This window comes from Aulostomus chinensis, chromosome 8 (assembly GCF_037954235.1).
Source record: "Aulostomus chinensis isolate RoL2024-O1b breed Wild chromosome 8, RoL_Achi_v1.0, whole genome shotgun sequence".
NCBI classification, from domain to species: Eukaryota; Metazoa; Chordata; class Actinopteri; order Syngnathiformes; family Aulostomidae; genus Aulostomus; species Aulostomus chinensis.
This window is the reverse complement of record NC_141327.1, coordinates 12,949,608-12,966,759: the sequence shown is the minus strand read 5'-3', so window position 1 is coordinate 12,966,759 and position 17,152 is coordinate 12,949,608.

The following is a 17,152-nucleotide window of genomic DNA, read 5'->3' as shown; positions in this document are numbered from 1 at the left end:
TGATGCAGAAAATGCACTTTGGTCTTGGAATTTGTTATTGTTCTGTGAATTTGTCTCCACACACCTTGTTGTGATCCAAACTTTGTCATTTTCAAACCCAAATCCTGCGTGTTGTGGATCAACTGTCTAACAGGAACCACTGGTCCTCCTGCAGCTGGTGTCTCCGCCTAACCCGACAAACAGGAGGTCACTTCTTCTTCGCTCATCACCGGGGGCGACATAGTCATCCAGCTGATCAACAGAGAAGATTATTTTCCACTGACAACCCCCCCCCACACACACACACACACACACACAGTCCAATGCACTTCATCTCTGTTGGTCTTTGTGTAGTTGTGTGTGTGAGTGTGTGAGGGTATTACCACTGTAGCACTGTCATTTGGTCTTGCTGACGTGGCGGAAAACTGTCTGGGTCACAGAGTCAGCTGGCACCACAGCTAATGGCCAGGCTGTGTATGAGAGAGATCCAATGAGTGTGTGTGCGCGGATGTGCACACACTAATGGTTTTGTAGCCTGTGTGTGTTTGAGTCGATGCCGGACCCCCAGCTCTGCTCTCTGTTCACAATGAACCGTGCTCTGAAACATGGAGCCGCGTGATGACAGGCCGATCGGCGGGGGACAATGCACTGTAATTTGTGAGGGGCCTTGCCGCAAGAGGAATGATGGGTAATTAAGAAGAAGACACTGAGAGACATGACGGGGGCTCGGTGACAGGCAACAGGCCATTGGCTATGTGTACCGACAGGCCAACAAACCCTTCTCTGGTTCACCCACAACAGGCTGGTCCCCTGCTCAGTTCTCCGTGCACACACACACACACACACACACACACACACACACACACACACACACCTTTGCCTGCTATATTATAGTTCTGCGTTTTAACTCACAAATTAAAATCAAGTATATTTAAACATATTTGTATGCAGCTTAATGAATAAAATTGGTACCAAAAGAAAAACAATTTTTTTTTTTTTTTTTTTTTTTTAGGCAAAGCCTAAACCTTTTGTACTCTATGAGAACTAAAGCTAACCTGGGGAATTATTCACTAATTTACTAACACTGGTGTCTCTTGTCCCATCTGACCTCTGGCTTGCATTGGTTCTGAGGTTCAGAAAATTAAAGGAGCAGTTTGACATTTTGGGGGAAAACACTAATTTGCTTTGTTTGTTTGTCCACAACATCTCCCAAACTTCTGAGCAGGACCTCTCCTGGTTGCCTGGCAACCTTAAGGCAGCATCAACATTTGGTAATTCTGCTCCAGACTCAAGTCTCCCAACTCACAAATATCAGAAAATTCCAAGCTGTCTTTATTACATTTATGTTTGCAAAGGAAATTATTATTATATTATATTATAATTAATTAAGTGAAGTGTGAATAAGAAATGTTAACCTTCAGAGATTCTCTTTAGAACTAGACTAAGGGTGTTGGTAAGAAAGCTATATGCATATTTCCAAAACACCTATCCCTTGCTTTTATTTCTGTCTTTCCAGAAGCGTCACTGTGTGTTTGATGTCAGACTCGAATGCACTCCATCGTTCACACAAACCTCTCAGTTCCAGGTGAGACAGCAACGAATGTATAGAAGCTTACAGTGGTGTGTAACATGACCAAGATGCCAAAATGTAACAAGAAATTCTATTTATGAGTGCATAGAGGGACACATCGGAACACGCTGATCACATGAACATGCTGCTCTAATACCAGAGGAGTGAGGAAAAAAGAAAAAGGATAAAAGATGAGAAACATGAGGAAAAGATGAATTGTTTCACTTCCCCCATTTCATGTTAATCTTCACGTTTTTGTATCTACTTCGTTCCACGCAAGCGGTTTTAGATGTGTTTCAGTTTAGTCTGAACAAAGCAAGGTTGTTGCAGTAGACACACCTTCCTATGACATCACACCATCTCCAGTGGAGAATAATTACACCACACGGCAAAAGAAAGCCCGACATGCGAGGAAGATCATTAAAGAGTGTTGTGGTGTTTGAGTCCATAATCAATCTACGATATTTCTGCCATCTGATCTTCTGCTCAAATCATTTCCATAGCTTGTCACAAGAACACGGCTCATGCAACAGAGCGACTGTGGTTGAAACCCAATACATATGAAAGAAGCATCAGGCCCTTCAGAAAATCTTCAACATTTTCTCTTTGCTTTGCACGACCGCTCTTCCTCCCCAAACCTTTTCATCTTACGGAGGTTTCACCGCATTACTACAGGGACCTTCAACCGCAGGACCAAATCCTCAAGGTACGCACTACATCGGCCGGGTTCCCACAGACCTTAAAAAAAACAAAAACCCCTCCATATCAGCCCGTGTCTGTACACCTCACCCTTACATCTCTCTCGCAGCCTGTAAATCACCAGAGCTCACTCCTGGGCCCATTAAATAAATGTGCTGGAGTCGCTGACTAATTGATACCGTTACAATGTGAACTGGTTCATAGTGGCGCTAAATTGAAAACACCAGGGGAGGAAGACAGGGGGATGTTGGTAGTAAAGAGAGGCAGGAAAGGTTTGAGAGACAGAGCACAGGGAGGGAGGGGTTTTGATGATAGAAGAGAAGGAGAGGACGGAGACTAAAGGATGTCGATAGGAGAAAGGGAGGAAAAGCTCCTGAGGAGGAAGTTCAGGGAGGAACACAAAGATAGAGAACATAGAGCAGAGAGGAAGGGCAGAGTCAAGAAGAAAGAGCAGGAAAGACATCTGAGGAGGAGAAGGTTAAGGCTTCATCAACAACATGTGTCGACGACAACGTGTTCCAGCCAGGTGGGGAAGATATCGCTGCACAATGAAAGACGTAAACAAAAGAAAAACTGTGAAAACATTCCTCCGTTTTTCCAAAAATTGATATTCCATCTTTTCCGAGCACATCTGTATTGACCAACTTGTCGACCCAAAGGTTTCACCAGAACGTCACATCATGACATCATCACATCATACAGAATAATAAAAAGGCTCTTCAGCAGGCAACGAAGCTGCACGTCACACGCTCTGAGCCATTAAAACATAATTAATGTCCAAAACACATTACAAGTCATCTACAGTAAACTGACTCACCAGATTCATCAAGCAGTTAAAAACATTGTAGAGCAATATAAAGACTTCAATTTGCATATTGGCATTACTGGCATGATATATGAATTATCGAATAATGAATTAAATGCGGGGCGGCACGGTGGTGCAGTGGTCAGCACTGTGGCCTCACAGCAAGAAGGTTCCAGGTTCAAGTCCCGGCTCCATCACAGGATCTTTCTGTGTGGAGTCTCCATGTTCTCCCTGTTCCTGTGTGGGTTCTCTCTGGTACTCCAGCTTCCCCCCACAGTCCAAAGACATCAAGAGGGGACGAGGCTGATTGATACTCTAAATTGACTGTAGGTGTGACTGTGAGTGTGAATGGTTGTCTGTCTCTATGTGTTGGTCCTGTGATGGACTGGTGACCTGTCCAGGGTGAACCCCGCCTCTCACCCTTAGCTGCTGGGATAGGCTCCAGCCCCCCCCCCCCCCCCCCCCCGTGACCCGCAACAGGATAAGCATTACAAAAATGGATCCCTCCTGGTCAATATATAACTATAGACACAGGCCCCTTCACAGCAGCCATTATGAACTGTCATACGAGGGTTGATACAGGTATAATTAACTAATAACTGTTCACAGCAGTTCCAATGTGCCTGCATGTACAAGACCAGTATCCAGGCCCACTTAATGTCATTAATGTGTTAACCTGACTGAGACATGTCAACATGGAAAAGGGTCTATTGAGGCTGTAGAACGCTTATGTGTTTTTAATGCAAACCCAGAAACTATGAGTCACATAAAAACGTATGGTACTTTCACTTAAATTTTTTTTTCAAGTGTAATTGCTACGATTAAAAAGTAAACGCTAAGCTTTATCACCACAACTAAAACTGGTCTCTGTCTGTTTTGAAAACCTCTGTTTAGGCCCTTGGTTGTAACCTCTGTTCTTTAAAATACGAAACATCAAGATTCCCAATTGTGGTATGAACAAAAAAAAAAAAAAAAAGCATGGCGATGGAGGGACCAGACGATCAACAATGCTAACTTATTTCTGGGACTTAGGACTCATTCTTGCACCGTTCTAGATGAGAACTACAACCTGGCCACCATGTTAAAATCAGGTCAATGAGCATCCAGCACCCAGTAGAGGAGCGACAGCCTTACCTGTGTTTTAATACACCCAAAATCAACATTTGGTTCTTCTTGTTTACATATTTTTCAGTTCTCAGTCAGAAGGAGTTGCTTGCCAGATGAATCAACAAATTTGCTCCAAACAAACAGATTTTTTTTTTCATTTTTAGACCTTTCTGTCCTGCTGTTCTTTTTTTTTTGGTTAAGCCCAAAACAAACACAAGTTGATTGTTTTATTGGTGACACTGCAATCAGTACCAACATCTGGTGAAGGGAGTCAAAGCCAGCTCGAGGATATTAATGTTTTTAAGAGAGCATCACAACAAAATACTCCAAAAAAACCTTTTCTATTTTTTTAAATGGCCTGTCAACCCAGCAGTTATTCACTGATTTTGCCATCTGACTTTAAAGTGTGGACGTACACTTAAAAGACACAGATAGAGGGAGCGAGTGAGAGATAGACGGAGGGCTGGATGGGGGGAGAAGGATGAGGAGGGGGGGCATTTGTCTTTGATCTCAGTGCATGTCTGCCACGCTGTTTCCCTTCAAGGCTTCCTGGTAAGTTTCAGTAGACACCGGCGGGTCCACTCTCAGGGATCGGACGCTAATGGATCAGTTAAAGGGGCCTATACTTTATGGCTGGGCTAAGTGTTATCATGTGGGGTTAAAGACACTGACCATGGAGCAAACTCCTGCCAGATAGCTGCCCCTCTGGGGGATTACAGTAGAAGGAAGAGGGCGCTTGAGAGAAAGTGGTTCTCATTATTTGTTTTGTTTTGGATCATTTATCTCACTTAGATCTGCCTCTTCTATCTAATTCTACCTCTCTCTCTCTCTCTACTCCTTTGTAGGGTTTTTCTTGCACTTTCTGCACACACGCATACCTTTCTAAAGCTCCCCGAATGCTGTTCAAAACCATTTGTCAGTTGGGTGAGACAGAAAGCTGACGATGGATTCCAGAGGTTGAGGTGACCCCTTTCATACAGCATTTTATCCATGGGACCTGTCAGGGTGGACTGCTTCAAATACGATGCAGGGCCCGTCCGATAAGGATCACAAAGACAGAAGCATGCCTCCTTGAGCGATCACTCCGCCTGTGTTTTTGTTCAACCACTAGTCCGAGGGCCTGGATTGACAGCTCGTAGACTCCCTCTAATTGAATGTGATAGATTCAGTCATTAAGTTAATTGGCAGCTGTTTTGGATCACGACCTGTCACACTTACTCACTAATTTTATGGCATCATTTTTGTAGTCGACCCTGAAAAGCTTAGCAAGCAACACGCAAGTGAGAACCGACCTTTCCGTTGTGTTTTTAATCATGTCCACAGCTTGTGCAAAGGTCCCATTGATTCACTTTTTCAACAAAACAAAACCCACAAATGCAAATACATATGATTGATTTGTCCTTTAGCGTGAAAAGTTTTCAAAAATAAATGACCGAATGAAACCCGCCAACGCTGTCACCTCTGTAATCATCGCACCACCAGTCAGAAGGTGTCTGAACTTAAAAGACACCATAACATCTCAGTCAAGTAGACGAGGCGACCTGTCGTAAAAAATAGTCAATAACACGTGTTTTAAATTGGCCATTGGTTATAGATTGGTTTACAAGGCTGGCTGGTTATCGGCCCAGTGGCATTTCCCCGCGTTGATAAAGCACCAGGGAGTTGTGGGTCAATTAGTGTGCCACAGCAGAAATTCCTGCAGACAGCCAATTAAAGCTGTTGGCCTGCAGTGGTGCGCTACACTCTTCCTGTTGACGGCTCATGCAGTTATTCTGAGCCCCCCCCCCGGCAGCTCCTCGCTCCGCCGGTGTAAAACCTTATTCTGAGTCCAGTGCTATTATGAGAGTGCTTTAGGAGAGCTCCACAGTTAGCTGAAATTACTGTGAAAAACTTAAATTATGTGTGTTTGTGAGCAGTTGGCAGATGGGCTGTTTTGTGTAATGTTTTGTGCTTTTAAGGCATTGGAAATAGTACACAAAAAGAAGAAGAAAAAAAACAGCATATATGTGGAAATAAACTATTGTCTGTTCAAAGGAGCAGTAGTGAGGGTTGACAGAAGATGACAGCAGATGATTGCAGGGAATCGATTTTCCATTCTGCGCCGTCTGTCTTTGTCACAAGGCCTCAGTGAGCCACTTCAGCGACGAGGAGGATAAACTTTTATCCTTCACTTTCTGACTAAAAAACAAAGAAGAACTCACTGTCACAAGCTTTTATAATGAAGTCTTTTGTTGTACGGGGTGGAAATTGTTTTGGTGACGTGACATAAACGGAGCATAACTATAAACACTGGTCCATTGTGGGATGTCGGTGGAGGTTTGGGGACTCTTTGTTAAGAGCAGCGGCTGAGTCGTGTGTGTGAGCGTGTATGTGAGTGTCAGAGGGAGAGTTTAGAAGTTGGCTTTTGACATTTTCACTTTTATTCTTATAATGATTACTCTTATATACCTGTGCAGGGTTTCTTGTGATAAAAAAGCAGCAACAATGAACCTGCACCATCTCTGTGCCTCAAATCTAGGAGACCCAGGATGGCTACCATCCCTGAGGCTACAGCTACATGCATAACCACTTATGATCAATTCTAACAAGTCTATAGACACGGCGGGCGTCAGCTGATTTGCGCCGACAGGCACAAGAGGAGGCACCTCCAGAGAATCCCCCTTTAAAGCCAAATTATCCCGTGGAGCCAGTGTCGTTTCAAAGGCCAACAGTAGAAGATGTTGGCCCCCGATAAGGGACACATGTGTTCCATCACACTTAATTGAAGCAGGGTTTCCTGAAAAAGAAACAACCCTGGAGCAAAATGACAAAACAAACAGATTTAAGGACATAACAACTGTATTTGTAATAGGAACGTTTTTCATGGTGCATGGAAATTGCTGTTTGTGGGGGATATTTCTTCTGCGCTGCACAGTGAATGTGTGCAAGAGTACTTTCTTTTATTTTAGACGGGATATCATTCTGTCTTGGAGAGCGCACCATGACGATAGGTTTCCAAACCTTCCCAAATTTGATTACAGGTCTGCAAAAACCTCAAACAATGCCGTGGCAAGCATGTCACTTACGGTCACAGGCCGTCTCTGTTTTTTTTTTTTTTCTTCTCCTCTTTCTTTTTATCCTTATGATCTGAAGTTAAGTATAAAGACATATGTCATGTGTTTTAACAGGAAACACGCAGAACAAATTTACAGTAAAAAAAAAAAAAAGGCTGCTTGAAAAAAATGAATACACTGACTGATTAATGAGCAAATATCTGTTCTTTTGTGTTTGAACGCACATTTTACAATTCATTAGAAGAAGAAAAAATGCAACGTTGACATCAGTCCTGTTTGTTTTATTTCCAAAATACAACTGTGTCAGTATTTAGCGTTCACAAATTCTCCTTTGAGGGGATATTGCGTTCTCTCTCTCCCCTTAATGTTAAATAATGTGGGCACTGAAATCTTTCCTCGACTTTCCAGACATGACATCTCTGGAAACATACATCCCAGGTCAAAGATGGAGCTCATTAAAGAATTGCACACGACCACAAATTCACAGAGAGAAAGGGAATAAAGAGGAAAAAATGTTTAGTTAACTCAGACTTCAGACAACGAGGAAGTTCGGCTTTGAGACTGGCTGCAGGAGATGAGAGACAAAGAAAGTCCTGTGCCGACCGCTCGATATCACTCCCCTGTCTTACTCACTTAATCTCAGGAAAATTATGTTTGTTATCCACAATGACTTTTTTTTTTGCAAGCACCACAGAGGGGATATAACTATGAGGAGATAAAACGTCAAATAATGCACGCTCTACATCTCTCTGATGTTAAATTAGGACCATGTTTTTTAAAAGCCTCACATGATGAAAAGTTAGTGCGTGCAGCTATGTAATCATAAAAACTAGCTAATTGGTGAAATATTGTCTCTTTGCTTATTTTTTTTGTTGAGCAAATCGCCCCTTATTCCTCATGACTTTGGCATTCATACTCCACCTTCAATTATCCTTCAATCTAAAGTCACCTACAGAGTACAAAGACATCTTCACAGCATCCACATCCAGCAGTCAGCCAGGCATAACTTTGCCCAACTATTTGTCTCATTAACTGCAGTTTGTGTGCTATTAAAAGCAGCCAGGGAGACGCTTGATGACCGCACAGACGAGCAGATTACAGAGTTAATATTGCGATCTTTAATTAAAATACGCTAGTCACCGAAAAGCCTTATCTTTCCCAACTAACAACCAGCTAGCTCTGCGAGTGGAACATAACTGGTCAATAATCTCCCTCACTTCATTTTCAGAGGTTTTTCTCTCTCTCTCTCTTTCTCTCTCTCTCTCTGTCTCTCTCTCTCTCTGTCTCTCTCTCTCTCTCCGTCTGTCTCTCTCTCACTCTCGCTCTCTCGCTGCTAAATTGCTCAACATCATGATGCAATTTGGGTTTTTTAATCACCGTTTTAGCAGTTACAGCGCGGCTGTCCGATTTCCTGCTACAAAAGTGTGCAGTGCCATTAGTGCAAGTAATTCCACCCAGCAGGCCTCCACTTGTGCATGTGATCAGGCTAGAAGAAAACAACAACCTTCACGACGGAAAACCTGAGCTAATGTCCTTCACGGTCCCACCTTGTTGTGGTTGTTTCTGGACTTGCATTCTCTGGACATCATGGAGGAGAAAAGCATGTATGGAGTTCCAATTTGGACTTTTCGCGATGAAGACAAATTTCACATGCGAGTCAAGCTACAAACAATCCAATATGCTGCAAATAAGATATGTTTGGGAATATAAATATATAAATGCGAAGCGCAAACTTGTTTTGAACTAAGTCTTGTGGGCAGGGCTTACGCTGAAAGATGTCAGAGTCGTATAAATTGAAGTTTGAGAATTTGGATCGCAAAGAAAAGTTTTGGATTCAGATTATAATACATTTTTAATTGCAAAGTTATTCTGCTTGCAATAAAACAGTTTTTTTCCCCATCTGATTGTAAAATAAAGGTATAAATGTGACTCTATGAATGCTAATTTAGCCTCTTGGCCTTGTGTTTCTGTGTTTACACAGACCAACACCACATTTTCAAGTGTGTTTAGTGTCATAGAGTCTCACATGGGATTCTGAAAGATGTGACAGCCGCTTAAGATTTCCTTAATGGGTCTTGAAAAGTGGAAAAGTTATTGCAAGGTCAGCAATGAGTCATTGAGCTGATGGCAGAGCTCTCTGGAGTGTGATGCAGTGATCCCAGCTTGCTACTGTGTCACTGTTACACTAAGAAATGTCAAGGTCAGGCTTTATAAGTGCTTCCACAACAAATCCCCCAGTCTGTCTGCACTGTCTTGCACAATCATTTTGTAGACAACCATGCACCTAGATATAAAAAAATTGTACTTTTTCATATAGTCAGTGCCACATGCCTGGAAACATGGCAGCCAACCTCACCTTTTTGGCTCACTTCACATTTCAGTCCAATGCAGAAGTCAAACAAACAAAGCCACGCAGCAGGTCAGATATTGAAAAATGTGCACTGAGAAAGAAAAAAAAAGCAAAACATATAGAATTCTTGTCCTGTTTTAAACTTTGTCTTATATAAACGTAGCCAGGGCCGGGTGATATCTGATAAAATAGATCAAAATTACATTATTGGCTTTTATAGCCCACTGAAAACATAGCCCAAAGGTATGCTATTTGGCAGAGAGCTGCTCGTAATATGTCTAAGAATTGTTACCATCTGGCTTGACTGCGGGGAATGCTCCTCTCTTAAAAACCTCAAAGTCAAAATGATACAAGTAAAACGCAGCATTCATAACCAGGTTGGCTTTTTATGGATGCCTGTCGACATCGATTTGGCTCCACCGTGTCTTCCAGATAAATTGTGCTATTTTAAAGAAATGTTTTTCCTTCTAAAAGTTGGTTTCACCATTACAGTCTTATGCTATGACATCTGAACACAGTATACTTTTAGGAGCATGGGAATTCCTGTTTAGAGAGCAGTTGCTATTATCACTTTTGCTTTAAAAAGGGACTTCCTACTTATTACATGTCATAAATACATGGATATTCCTTGAGAGCGAGAGGGCAGAGCTGTTGCTTTCGGTCATAAATCCTCCACACAACATGGAACCTTTCCATCTAGAGAAGAAAATGTTATCCTGGCATTTTAACCCCTTTTTTTTTGGAGCTACACCCTTCTAATCGTTCTCCTGTACAGTTTCAGCCCCTATTACCTTATTATGAGATTACAATGTCAATGTGCACAGAATTGTGACAATTACAGTAAGTGGTGGAGTAATTTTCAGCATTAAATAGCTTCTTTGTGTACTATGTTGCCGTATATTTCCGCAGCCTGTCATGAGTTGAAAGTGGACATTCTGGCATGAAGTCAAATACATTCTCATATTTACAATAAGGTGAGCAGGTAATCAGGTGTGTGTGTGTGTGTGTGTGTGTATGTTTGTCTGTGTGTTTGCGTGTGCGTGCGTGCGCACGTGTGTGTAGCAGCAAATGCAAACTCACTTATTCATATTAGCAAACACAGTCACACTGAGTGTGTGTTTGTGTGTGTGTGTGTGTTTGTGTGTGTTTGTGTGTGTGTGTGTGTGTGTGTGTGTGTGTGTGTGTGTGTGTGTGTTGAGGCCTGTGGCATATGAAACATGAGTCCCTGTTTAGCAGTGTGAACCATGGGGGAGAGCAAAGGGGGAGGCTGTTTTCTCAATGCCTCCTTGACCTGTCACTATTGATGATGTGTGGATGTGTGTGTGTGTGTGTGTGTGTGTGTGTGTGTGTGTGTGTGTGTGTGTGTGTATGTGTGTGTGTATTTGAGTGTATGTTTGAGAATCCGGCAGACATCTACAGGGGACAGCCACCCCCTCCGCCCTCCTCCTGCGCTGCCGATATCCTCTCATGCCACCACCACCACCACCACCACCCCTCCCTGCCTCCCCACCTCTCTGCCTCCTCTCCTCCCCTCTCCTGGCGCCCTGGTATGAGAGAGAAAGCTGTTGTTAATAAAAAGTTTTCAAAGAATAGGATGAAAAGGGAGGTGAAATTGAGCGGCCCTGGCCGTATTATTTCTTCTCTGTATGGGACCTGGCCTCTCGCGGTCTCTCCGACGCTCTCGGACCAGGAGGGGGTCGCTGGCTCGGTGACCATTACTGCCCCGGGGCCAAAGCAAATGATTTGCCTCTCTGAGGCTTCAAAGGGGAGCAATTACACTTAAGTAACCAAATGAATAGATAGCCCAGCTTGGCAGCAGTTTGGGGGAAACAGTGGAGGCCTTTGAGGGAAGAGGCACCACACCTCAGGAGTAATATGTAACAGCTCGCATCACAGAGAAAAAAAGAAGAAGAAAATAAACAAGAGAGGATTCTGCCACTGATTTCAGACGAAAAACTGGCGCTGAAACCTGCCCAAGCCAAAACAACAAACATCATTTAGAGTGGTTCACCAATCCGGCCGAAAGCTTTAAAGTAATTGTGGCCTTAAAAAATACTGACTCAACCACTGGCCACTTCATCGTCCATACACTTACTGTGCGCAACATTATATCATCAGGAGAAATTCATGATGAAAATGTTCCTTTTTACTGATTTCATCGTTTACCAAACGGGCTGTTTGGTTTTTTTTTGTTTTTTGTTAGTTCCATGAGATCATCTTAAACCGGATCTCTCTCTCTGTGTTTGTTGTGCGACGCTTGTAATTGTTTGTTAATGGACATTGTAATTACTGTATACACACACTTCAAAAAGTTATGCAAAATTCTTGTGCCTGAATGAGCACGAGAGGATGACCCTGAAACAAAATATAAATCACCCGCTCTCTGAATCCAACTGCATGTGCAACACAATGAATAACATTAATTGCAATCTTGAGAAGCATGAATTGCACTTTCTGTGAGTGGCACACACAATGTTAGCCTCTCCCCGTCGATAAAAGGCCAGAAAAAGGCCCTATTGAGTGAAGTGGAGACTGGGAGTTTGGTAGGGGAGCTCACCTGTGGAGAGGAGTCTATAGCTGCATAGAAGGCCCAACAGCTGCCAGGGTTGTAAGTCTAGGCACCTAGCAGAGCTGCAGAATGGGAAATGCAAGGCCCTCTTTCAATGCACTGCCACTTAGTAACAGAAGGCATGTGCCAAACTTGCAGAATGAGAATGAAAACTCCCCCTTTGGAGTTCACTAAATATCAGCAGCGACTCTCTTTTTATCCCCTCCTCTCCTCCCTCCTCTCTTTCTCTGTTCTCCCCCTCCTTTAGTCTATTATAATTCCACCATAAAAGAACAATGGTTGAGTGAAAAACCCCCAAACCACAGAGATATACCAACAATCGGTGGGGAGAGTGGAAGGGGGGACTCGGCTGAAGTGTGGAAGCCATCAATTACTGAGGGCCTAAAGTTAACATCCCAGCAGGATATGTGCATTAGAATGCAGATATAGGCAGGCTATGGGCAGCAGATGCCTAGCGGAGCGGTCAAAAGAGCACCCGGGACTCACGAGAGGACATATGCAATGTGGGAGACTCTCGCCTCCGCTCCTCACCCTGGAATCTACTGAAGAATAGAAAATTAAATTGAATGATGATTGTAGTAGCAGCTCAAAGGAGCCATTGTGTGGAACTAACTGGAATTATGGGTTTGAAATGTGACAACGGACATCTCACATAATGGATGCCAATACACGTGACTGTGGTGCGGGCTCAGTAAATCGTACACGTCGCTAGTGAGGTGGTTGTGGATCCGGGATTTTGCCAGCGCAACAAGTGGCCCTACCAGTCGCAGTGAGGTCAAAACGCACCGTGATTCCTCCACATCACTGGCCTAATGGGATTTAGCCCTCTCATCACATCTCTCTATTGGGCCCGCTCAGCAAGACTCAGCCCTCTGGGCTTCCTCACACTGCTATTTTACACTAGCCTGCAGGCTACCTCCACAGTCAGAACAGAGCAATTGTATTTTCAGGCTCATTAAGCAATAGCACAAAAAGGGGGGGGGGGTTCTGATTCCCCCCACCCACCCATCTACTTTCCTGTCCGTGCCATGTTAAGCAGGAGAGAAAGGGGAGTTTAAAAATGGAAGATGGGATAAATAAATAAGGCAGTGATAGTTTTGAGGTTCTATCAGGTTGTTTGTGTTTACAGCAGAGCAGAGGAGGAGGAGGAGGAGAGCTGGCGCTGTTCTCCATCCTCTGAGAACCAATCCGGCTGCTCCGTCGCAGCCCTATTCAGGATCAACCCATGCTTGTTTATTTGAAAGAGACCCTGCTTTTTTAACTTTTCACCCTTCCCATTGTTCCTCTTCTCACGGTGAGGACTTTGAAATTATAATCTCAGGATATTCAAACACACACATTTGTTCTGACCTTTGGTGCCTGCACTAACATTATTACTCTCAGACAAGCCTTTACGGACGGTGATTTCACTCAATTCACACATTTGATCTCTTTTTTAACATTTAGTTCAGTGTGTCAAATTAATATGAAGGGACAGTTCGCTAAGAGCACGTTTGGATTTAAAGCAAAAACCAGCCTGATCTTTTTCCAGTTTTTGAAATGAAGCGTGAATATATTTATTTCTCACCAGAAAACACAAATAACTGTCAGATATTTCAATTTTACGGGATGTTAAAAAAAGCCCTTCTTTTGTTACATTAAAAAAATATCTTTTTATTAAAAAACAAAAAATGTCACTCTTTGTTTCATCCCACATCAGGTGTCTTATCAGTGTGTGACATTGTTGATGTGTTTATGATTCATGCATACATTTCCTTCGCCGGTGCACTTAAAGGATCCATTTTATGAATAACAACATATTGCGTGTTAGTGAAACCAGATTATGTCAACATGCTGAGAAAATATGTCAGAAAGAGAGAGAACGATCACCTCTGTTACAGTCTTATTAAATCTGACAGTTCAATGTGAAAATTTTTTTAAAAAAATTGTTGTAACAAATTACATTTTTCTCACAGTCTAATATCAACTATTATATTTTTATGATGCAAAAAAGAAAAGATTTCATATAATGCCTTCCAAATTGCTGTAATTCATAGAACAGTTATTTAGTTGCTGGTTTTGGCCTCGCCTGGACTTCAAGCCAGCAGTAAAAGAGAAAATTGATGCTGCTGCTGTGGGTTTTTTCTCAAATATACTGCATCACAGTTTTGGCTTCCAAGAGCGTATGAGATTGTGGCGACATTCTTCGGTTTGCGAGTGCGACCACAGAGTAGCCACACGAAGTTCCTCGTCCCCAGTCCTCAACATAATTTCCCCGCTCGCATTGTCTCTAGACTTTCCTCAAGAATGTGTATTTGTATGGCCAGTGGAAAGCCAGACTAAATTGCCAATTGCATTGTCACCTCTTGCGGTTTTCCTCCGTAACGATCTCTATTAGACGTCAGGAGAAACCCTCTCAACAAAAACATCTGTTTCTGAGGATGGCGGGGAGCACTGTCGAGCACAACTCTGCTGCTATTTAAGATGTAGCCATCCGTATTTGTAGTACGATTCCCCATTAATTTTGACTTGAGTTTGAAATCCAAACACATGAAACCGTACCTGCAACACCCCTGTAACACCACAGGACACTGCATCTCCTGATTGCTTTTTTACAATCCCAAAAAAAGAGGCCATGATGACGGCAATTTGCTTCCTCCACTTCAGCGAGGCAGGAATATTTCCCTCATTACACTCAAACACAGGGCACAGGAGGAAGTGGCTTTGGCAGAAAATGCCAAACCAGCGTTTAAATGCAGGATTGAAGTTGGTCTGATGTGGATTGGATCAACTTGTTATGTCAAATGAAAGGTCAAGATATTTTCCACGACGTTGTCCAACCCGAAGAACTGTTATTTAAACTGCTGTTAAATGAGAAGTGCCATGCTGGTCACCTTATGTGCAGAAGGTGCACGAGTCATGGCAGGAAATTAAAATGATACATGGAAAAATGGATGGTCACCTCTTGCTTTTATGAAAACTAAATTTAACTAAAACGCGGTCATGTCTCACGCCTGACATCTGCTCAACTTTTGCATAAAATTCCACTCTCCTGCTGCTGATTTTGGAGGAGATGTGGCCGTGTGAGAGTAATGTTGGAATGTTGCTGAGTGGCACTCACTTGTCCCCGTCCATCTCATGCAGGCCTCCAGGTCTTTGTACTGCTGTCGACACATCTCACAGGGATTGGGTTCCACCGCTCGCTCACTCCTCTAAATGATGTGTTTGTTTGTCAGAGGGCCTCGCTACAGCCGGGAAGACACACATGGATGAATGAGGATGGGCTCACCTGGACTCCCACTGAGTTCATCAGCTGCTGCAGTGCAGTCTGGTTTCTCTGGATCTCATCGTCTTTGGACCAAGAAAATTAAAATAAAATGAATGTTTGAGGATTTCCTCAGAACTCGGCCTTGGACTTTCTGAATTAACTGGTATCGCTGAAGCGTGAGAGTATTGAAAACGGCCTCTTACATGCATGTGAAAAGGTTCTGGATCCTGGTGCCAGCTGAGGGGAAAGTGCTTCCCATCAAGCTTGCACTGACCTTGACGCATAGATCTGCTTTCAAACTCACTAACATCTTCTGACACAGTTCACTCGCCTGCATGCTGTTACAGAAATGTCTTTTGGGGTAGAGTTGAGGGGGCCTGAAGCTAAATACACTGGACAGAACTGCAGGGGAGGAGAGGTAACTCTATTTCTTGTGTACATATATCTCCGGGTGTACCTGTATCAGATGAATATCTGTACGAGTGTGTGCACTCTCATCCTCGTCTCTCACGACACTGTGGAGACGAGATAGAGGGAAGGGTACATGGTGGCTGGGGTTTAAACCCAAACCAGCTGGGTAAGGAGAGGCCCTGGTGTGCGAGGAGACAGAGGGACGACTTTGTCAGATAGGAAATGAAGCAACAGACTCGACATCAGGATTTACTCAAGTTGAATCATCAAGCGAACCTCTCGGCTGATGAGAGCTGGAGAGTTCTTGACACCTGAGGGCTTTCAAGCTGCCGGCCGTCAGAGATCCTAATAAAGACATTTGTCAGTCTAACTCCTTTTTTTTCTCCTTTAACTAATTCCAAGCTGTGTGACTGTAACGTGCCCTGGGCTGTAAAACACAATAATTACTCACCAGAGAAACTGCCCATTCCTTCCTTCTCAAACCAAGTCAATCAATTAAGCGTGATCAGTCGTATCGGGGGTCGATTCTGCAGCCTGGCACGTCGACTCGTGTGACGCTGCTGCCACGTTCAACTTGATATCAGCGTGGAAATGTTGGAGGAAACACTGTGAAGGAGAGTTTGCAAAGCCTGATACAAGGACTTTACTCGTGTAGGACAAAAGAATGAGAGTAACTTTTAATAAAATTCTGTTTTGAAGTATTTGTACATATTTATCAAATCCAGACCAACTACAACAGCAAAATGCAGCAGTTACACTATTCAATAATGTGTGGGAACTCCTTCATTTCTAATATATTTTACTCACTGTTCCTTTCAGACAAATTCATTTTTTAAATTTAGGATTTAAATGTGCAGTCTTCCTCTTTACCGACCACTTAATAATTCCAGAATTAGTTCAAGTTTGGTTATTTGTCATTATTTTTATTTTTTTCTCATTGATTTATTTGTATAGGTTTAGAAGAACAAATCCCTATCATGACGTTGTGTTTAGCGGTACTGCTTGATCCCAATTTTACCAGGACGTGTCACGTGTCTCAGGCCTGGCGTGAAACGGTTAACCGTCCTGCATCCTCTCCTGCAGCCGGACTATGAAATATTTGGAGGACAATTGGTTAAGTGGAGTTAACCGTTGCCTTTTTCTCCCCGAGGTATCTTCCTTTTTGATTCCAGCCGAGCCTGGCGCCTTGCGAAACACAACTTGTCTGGCTTATTAAATAGTATGACCTGCAGAAAGAAAACGCCTGTTGCTTCTCAACAGAGGCCATTGTGAGGCGAGAAGGGCTCCTGACAGCCCTTAAATTGCTGTAATGCTGTGTGACCAACACTTATGTAGACTACACAATCAATTTATATACACCTT